This window comes from Otolemur garnettii, unplaced genomic scaffold (assembly GCF_000181295.1).
Source record: "Otolemur garnettii isolate 467f Iridium unplaced genomic scaffold, OtoGar3 scaffold00142, whole genome shotgun sequence".
NCBI classification, from domain to species: domain Eukaryota; kingdom Metazoa; phylum Chordata; class Mammalia; order Primates; family Galagidae; genus Otolemur; species Otolemur garnettii.
In genome coordinates this window covers 1,652,606-1,660,151 of record NW_003852537.1, presented here as the reverse complement: position 1 = coordinate 1,660,151, position 7,546 = coordinate 1,652,606, and the positions used below count along the sequence as shown (strand labels likewise).

The window sequence follows — 7,546 nt, the reverse complement described above, 5'->3', positions numbered from 1 at the left end:
TCTCCTGCCTCCACCTCCCAAGTAGCTGGGATTACAGGCGCCTGCCACAACGCCTGGCTATTTTTTTGTTGCAGCCATCATTGTTGTTTGGTGGGCCCAGGCTGGATTCGAACCCACCACCTCAGGTGTATGTGGCTGGCACCTTAGCCATTCAAGCCACAGCCCTGATTTTCAACGAAACTTTTTTCTCAAAAACCCAGTGCTATATACAGTACTGGTTTCTACAGCATTTGGCAGAGCATTCTTATTTTTTATTTTTATTTTTTGAGACAAAGTCTCACTTTGTTGCCCTTGGTAGAGTCCCATGGCATCACAGCTCATAGCAACCTCAAACTCCTGGGCTCAAGCGATTCTCTTGCCTCAGCCTCCCAAGTAGCTGGGACTACAGGCACCCAACACAATGCCTGTCTGTTTTTGGAGATGGGGTCTCGCTCTAGCTCATGGTCTGGAACTCATGAGCTCAGGCAATCTCTACACCTCGTCCTCCCAGAGTGCTGAGATTACAGGAATGAGGCACCGCGCCTGGCCATGTGAGTCATTTTCAACAGCAAACCTTGTAATATTCCACACAGCCTCGGGAAGTTGAGAGTGGAGTTCTGAGTATTAGTGTTCCTACAATCTTAGATTTTCTTTCTTGTTTGATTCCTAAATCAGTTAATCTCCCACATTACCAGCTATAGGCATCAAAAAGAGCATCGTTCAAGTATGTGTTTTCCCAGTATCCATCTATCTATCCATCCATCCATCCACATACACACAATACGTGTGCGTATACATATGTATATATAGTTTTACACAGCACCTTCAGCTGAAATTTCTATTGTCACCTTTAATCTTTATTCTTTAAACATCACTCCAAATTAATATACTGAAAGGTGTAAACGATAGTGCTCAGAGACCAGGCCACAGAGGAGATGTTCAAGCCAGGTTTATTGAAAGGGGAGCTGACCCACTTGGGCAGTGCAAAGGTGGCATCTGCAGTTAGAGACCTCTTTTATATAGGGCCACGGGGGTGGGAAAATTCTGCAGCTTGCCTGGAAAGTTAGAGTTTGGCAGGAACTTCTGGGAGGTGGGGCTAGCCAGATCCTTTGTGTCTTTGTCTCAGGAGGAGAGGAGGAGAAGGAGGAGAAAGAGGGGAAAGGATTTGTGTGTGGCTGCATTAGGTTCCCCCAACATTAACTAAACAAAATCAACTACTGTCAAAATAAAAGTGAAATACAAAGAATAGAAAAATCAACAAATGATGGGGGGAAAAAACACTGTAATTAAGGCTAACAAAGGACAAGGCAAACGGAAAGAACATTTGCCACACTGAGAAAGAAAGGGATACAGACAAATGAAATTAGAGGGTGTTTATTTCCTGAGGCTTCTTTACTACCACCATGCAAGGGGAAGGTTTCCTAGAGCCAGAGTTCAGGGCCCTGGTAGTGAGCTTGAGCTCGCATCTCCAGGACAACCAGCACTTAATAAGCAGCCACCCTGGTGGGCTTCTGCAAACCTCAGCTGCTATCTACGCCCTGGCACTGAGGAACACCCAGTTGCACCGCCTGTCGGCTTCTAGCTGGTGGTGTGATTCCGGAACAGGTCAGAGTTCCTAAGCACCAACAAAATGGGGGGCCTCTAATTGGACAGTGGGTGGAGAGTAGGTGGGTAAGGACTCTTGGCAGGCTGGAGTCTGGAAGGCAAAGCCCTGGGACTACTTCCCCAGAGTTTAGTCAAGGCGGGTACCGACTTGCACTATGTCCATTTGACTGAGATCTTGGAGGCACAGCTAGGGATGAGCTTGGGATGGGGATAAAAGCCCAGGTTATTAGGGCCTGCTAAGTGACAGCAAGAGTCTGGGTGCCAAAGGAAGGCTCTCCGGTTCCTACTTTTTGTGTTTATTCCTTTCTTCTGGAAGCCCTTTAATCAGGCTCTATGGAGGTGGCCAGTCTGACCCACATTGGTGACAAAGTGAGACTCTGTCTCAAAAAAGACAGAAAGAAAGAGAGAGAAAGAGAGAAAGGAAGAAAATGACTTGCATTTAGCTATTAGAGTGACAGGGAAACAGCCTCCATGCAGTGAATAACTAACAAATTAATGAGAATGACAAACCAGGTTTTATCCTGGAACCCTGAACCCTCTCTTTTTCTCCCAAGGGCTTTCCTTTAAGGAATCTGTGTGGAAGAAAATAAGTTATGTCAATTTTTTATTTTATTTTACTTAAAAAATTTTTTTCAGAGTATTACTGGGGTATAAATGTTTTGGTTACATAGATCATTTTCGTGTTGCTCGAGTCAAAGTTAATAGTATGCCCACATCACTCAGATAGTATATACTGTATCTCTTAGGTATGATTTCATTCAACCCTCCTCCTCCCTTCCATCTGCTTGATTTCCACTCACTTTTACTTCCATCTGTGCACATGGGTGTTGATTAGTTAGTTGGGATTTAATAGTGAGTATATGTGGTGCTTGTTTTTCCATCATTGGAATATTTCTCTTAGGAGAATGGTCTCCAGTTCCTTCCAGATTGTTACAAAAGTATCAATTCATTTTTTATGGCTGAGTAGTACTCCATGGTATATACATACATATATCACATTTTATTAATCCATTCATGAATTGAGAGGCACCTTAGTTGCAAACACTCACAAAAAATGCTTAACTATTTGCTTTCTGCACATTCCTCACTTTAACTGATCCACCCAAGACACATCTAGATTCTTCCCCTCTAATATTTAAAGGCAACCAGAATCAAAACTTGTGGAATACATCAGTCTACATGTTACCATACATAATTAGATTGCTTTGGAGTGGGGCTGTCTGAGTTTGCATCATTACCTGTCACTGCCCCTCCCCCATGTCCCATGTGAGTCTAAGGTTTTATTAAACTCCCTTTCTATATGTCTATGTGTCTATGTTTCTATATGTGAGTCTAAGGTTTTATTAAACTTCCTTTCTATAACTCCCTTTATTACTCTCCCATTTAATACATGGCAATTAAATGTGAAGTTAGTGTGGCTAATGTGGGAACCAAATAAAACCCTCAGAACAACCCTTTTCTCCATTTTAATACAATCTGCTCTAATTTTATAAAACAACGCTGAGAGCAGGTCTTAAGAGTCAAAATTTGCCAATTAAATGCTGTCCTCGTTCCATTTCTTACTATATTTGTTACTTTGAAGGTACCATTGTAGTTTTCATTCATGTCTCTTTCCCTTCTCAGTGGTGACCAGGCAGCTGAAATTGTCCAATCATAAAATTACTACAGTGAATGTGTGATATTGATACCAGATTTTTGATACTGGATTTCCAGGCTCTTGGTCTCAATGATTTGATGAATGAATCAATGGACCACAGGATGGACAGTAAGTTAGGTTTTATTTACAGAGGTATTATTACAGCTCTTACAAAGAGCCAAACCTCCTTGCAGAGCAGGATGCAGGTGTTACAGCTCTTACAAAGAGCCAAAATTCCTTGCAGAGCAGGGTATAAGTGTTACAGCTCTTCCTCTTCTGCTCTCTCTCCCTGAATGGTCTGCAGCAATCTGCTGAGGTCTTTGCTCTCCTATTCTCTCTTCCTCAAGGTCTGTGACATCTGCCCCTAGGCTCTTTACTCAGGGGTTTATATAGGGGCAGTTGTCCAATGAACTGAAAGCTAAGCTGATTGGTCTATTTTTCCTAAAAATAGACCAATCAAGAGCAGGATTGAAAATGGACCAATCAGGGATGCACTGGAGGAATTGCCAGTTTTTCCCCATGCTCTGGCAGGTCTTTTTTGCTACTGGAGCCTCCGGTGGGAGAGGAAGCTCCCATCCGCTTGCTCCAACCTGCCGGTTCCTCTGCTGGCTGCTGCCACCAACACAGAGGTGGCAGGTCCCCAAGCCCCACTCGGCTGAGCTGGCTGGGGTGCCACTTTTCCAGTGTCAATATTATGCTGAGCATCTCCAGTGGGAGTTAAAGATGGCACATATAAGTGAGCCTGGGGGCTCCTGGAAGGGGGGTGTTCCTCTGTGGACTTCCTTCTGACCGACAGCAGGACTTTGGGGGCCTGTTAGGACTACAGGCTATAGAAGACAGCAATTTGGAAGAAATGGAAGAGGAGGTAGGGCTTAAAAAGCGAAAGAGAGGAAGAAATGTGGATAAAGATCCTGCAAAAGAAGATGTGGAGAAGGCTAAGAAGAGAAGATGCCACCCTCAAGCTGAAAAACTCACCACATCCCCTCAGACTGACAAAGCAGATGAACACTATCATTGATACTGTGATAAACTACAAAGATAGTTCAGGGCGACAGTTCAATGAAGTCTTCATTCAGTTACCTTCAAGGAAAGAATTACCACAATACTATCAATTAATTAGAAAGTCAGTGGAGTTCAAAAAAAACAAAAGAAAGAATTCACAACCGTAAGTACCAGAGCCTAGGCGAACGGGAGACGGACGTCATGCTTCTGTCACAATGCTCAGATGTTCAACTTGGAGGAGTCCCAGATCTATGAAGACTCCATTGTCTTACAGTCAGTGTTTAAGACTGCCCCACGGAGGGGCGCCACCTGTGGCACCGTGGATAGGGCACCGGCCCCATATACCAAGGGTGGCAGATGAACCACCGCCAAACTGCAACAACAACAAAAAAAAAAAAAAAAGAAAAGAAAAGAAAAAAGGAGAGCGAGAGAAGCACCTCGCAGAAAATTGCCAAAGAGGAAGAAAGTGAGGATGAAAGCAATGAAAAGGAGGAAGAGGAAGATAAGTCAGGGACTGAGGCAAAATCTGTTAAAGTGAAAATCAAGCTCAATAAAAATGATGAGAAAGGCTGGGACAAAGGAAAAAGCAAGAAAAGGCCAAATGGAGGAAAACCCAAACCTGTAGAGAGTGATTTGACAGTGATGAGGAGCAGGATGAATACAACCAGTCAGAAGCAAGTGGGACCCATGATGAATGATCAGTTTCCTGAGCTTTTTTCCTTGGTGGAACTGAATTCCCTCCTCCCCATCTCATTTCTGCCCAGTGAGTTTGTTTGTCAAATGGTCACTGGGTTGTTCCTATATCATCATCATCTATAAACTAGCTTTAGGATACTGCCAGATGAACATAAGAAATCATGGTGTAAAATAACACACACACACACAAATATTTGTGACATACTGTGACCAAATGGGCTGCAAAGATTAAAACAAACAAACAAACAAAAAAAGCTTTTGATGGAAAATATGTGGGTGGATAGTATATTTCTATGGGGGGATCTAATTTGGCAAGGGTTTGCTTGTATTTGGGTTTATCACCTGTTCAGATGAGAAGATTTTTGTCTTTTGTAGCACTGATAACCAGGAGAAGCCATTAAAAGCCACTGGTTATTTTATTTTTCATCAGGCAGTTTTCAATTGTTCGGGTTTTTTTCTTTTTTACACTGTGGTACATATAAGCAACTTTAGTAGGTGATAAAGGTACAGTGGTTAGATTTTTTTTTTTTGAGACAGAGCCTCAAGCTGTCCCCCTGGGTAGAGTGCTGTGGCATCACCGCTCAAGGCAACCTTCAACTCCTGGGCTCAAGCGAGTCTCTTGCCTAAGCCTCCCAAGTAGCTAGGACCACAGGTGCCCGCCACAGTGCCCAGCTATTTTTTGGTTGCAGCCGTCATTGTTGTTTTTGGTGGGCCGGGGTTGGATTCAAACCTTGCACCTTAGGTGTATGTGGCTGGCACTTTAGCCACTTGAGCCACAGGCGCCGAGCCCAGTAGTTAGATTTCAACTGCATATATACTTTTCCATTTTATGCTCTATGACCTGAAAAAATGCTTTTTGAATTGTATAAGAATTATATCTACTGTAAACACTGCTTAATTTTTTTTGCTCTTGATTTAAAAAAGAAAAAAAAATTTTTTTGCAGTTTTTTTGGCTGGGGCAGGGTTTGAACCCACCACCTCTGGCATATGGGGCAGGCGTCATCCTACTTTGAGGCACGGGCACCAGTCACAATGCCTGGCTCTTGTTTTGTTGCAGTTTGGTCCAGCCTGTTCAAACCCACCACCCTTAGTATATAAGGCCGGCGCCCTACTCACTGAGCCACAGGCGCCGCCCTTTAAAAAAGTTTTGTTGAAAAACTATTGAATATTGAAATTTATATATAGTGTATTAGATGGCTTCTTTTTTCAACCTGATCTCCTATGTTACCAATGTGTATCATCTCCTTCTCTCTGAAGTGTTCTTAATCTTTGCTTTCTTTGCCCAGTGTCTTTGGTTTCAAGTAATAAGCCTGAGGCAAATAAAATTCCAGTAATTTCAAAGAATGTGGTGTTGGTGCTTTCCTAATAAAGAGATAATTTAGCTCAATTAAAAAAAAAGATGGCACATATAGGAGTGTGTTGCAGGTTTGAATCTCTCTTCAAAGTTCATTTTAATCGTTTCTTACAGTGCTTGTTGATCATCAATGGACAATGTAGGTATAATTTAGCCTCAGAAGTAGTTTACCACCTGCTACGGGGTGTGTCCCCAGGCAAGTGGCTTTAAGGAAGACCCCGTTCATCCTCTAATCTCTGGGGTTGGATTTCCTTCAACTAGAACTGGTCCCCACTGGAGGTGCAGGGACCGGGTCTTCTGGATCCACGTCTCCCACCCCCCACTGAGCCCGGATCCTGAGCGGAGCCTTTCATAGTTCACCCAGGGAATCCTCGTAAGTTTCACTGGGTTACTTTGCTTGAACTTGGTGGTACCTAGCCCGGTTCGAGGCTTTGATCTAAGGTCCTTTCGGGGAGGAGAGGAGTGGGATGTGAGGAAGGCAACAGAACAATCCCAGGGCATGGTGTCTGGGCGACTGCCGCTTCCCAGGACTGGTGGATTGGAGGCTGGGGCAGCTGCGGAGACCGCTGTCCTGGGGACACACATAAGCTTGCGGCCGGACAGTAGCGTAGAAGCGCGCGTGGCTGGAGCCCATGATCTGGATACCCAGAGTCTGGAAGGCCCCAGGGAATGCGGTGATGACCGCATACTTCCCCAAACCCCGGGGTTGACTGAAGGGCTGAGGGCTCAGGGGCTCTGTTCATATACATATATAAATGCTAAGATTTAGTTAATGACCTGTGGGGGTCTGGGAGCAGATTATTCTAGAGATCTTGTATTTCCCACAACAGCGGTATGTGCTGTTCCAGTGTAGGCATTATTTATTTATTTCCACAACTGAGCTACTGTGAGAGGAAGAGGACGAGCTGGGCTTTCACTTTCAAGCTTTGTGTTTTACGTCACACCAGGAGGTCTTAGAATTAATTGTTCCTAACAACTACACTTAATAGCTCATTTTACAGTCCAATCGGCGGAGCTGGCATTGAGTAACCACCTGGGAAATTTATGAAAATTTATCTATGTACAGAGTGTGCCCCCCTAAAATATACACATTTTAAGCAAGGAAAACTGTATTGAGGGGCGGCACCTGTGGCTCTAAGGAGTAGGGCGCCAGTCCCATATACCAGAGGTGGTGAGTTCAAACCCAACCACGTACCAAAAAAAAAAAAAACCCTGCAAAAAAAGAAAACTGTATTGAAATTTGATACTCAATAATAACAAAAGATGAATACAGG

At 43.8% G+C, this 7,546-nt stretch overlaps 1 pseudogene; it reads left to right on the top strand.

Moving 5' to 3' along the window:
* The first annotated feature begins 129 nt into the window (after positions 1-129).
* On the top strand, positions 130-4,920 carry LOC100952664 (annotated as a pseudogene).
* Positions 4,921-7,546: the final 2,626 nt, after the last annotated feature.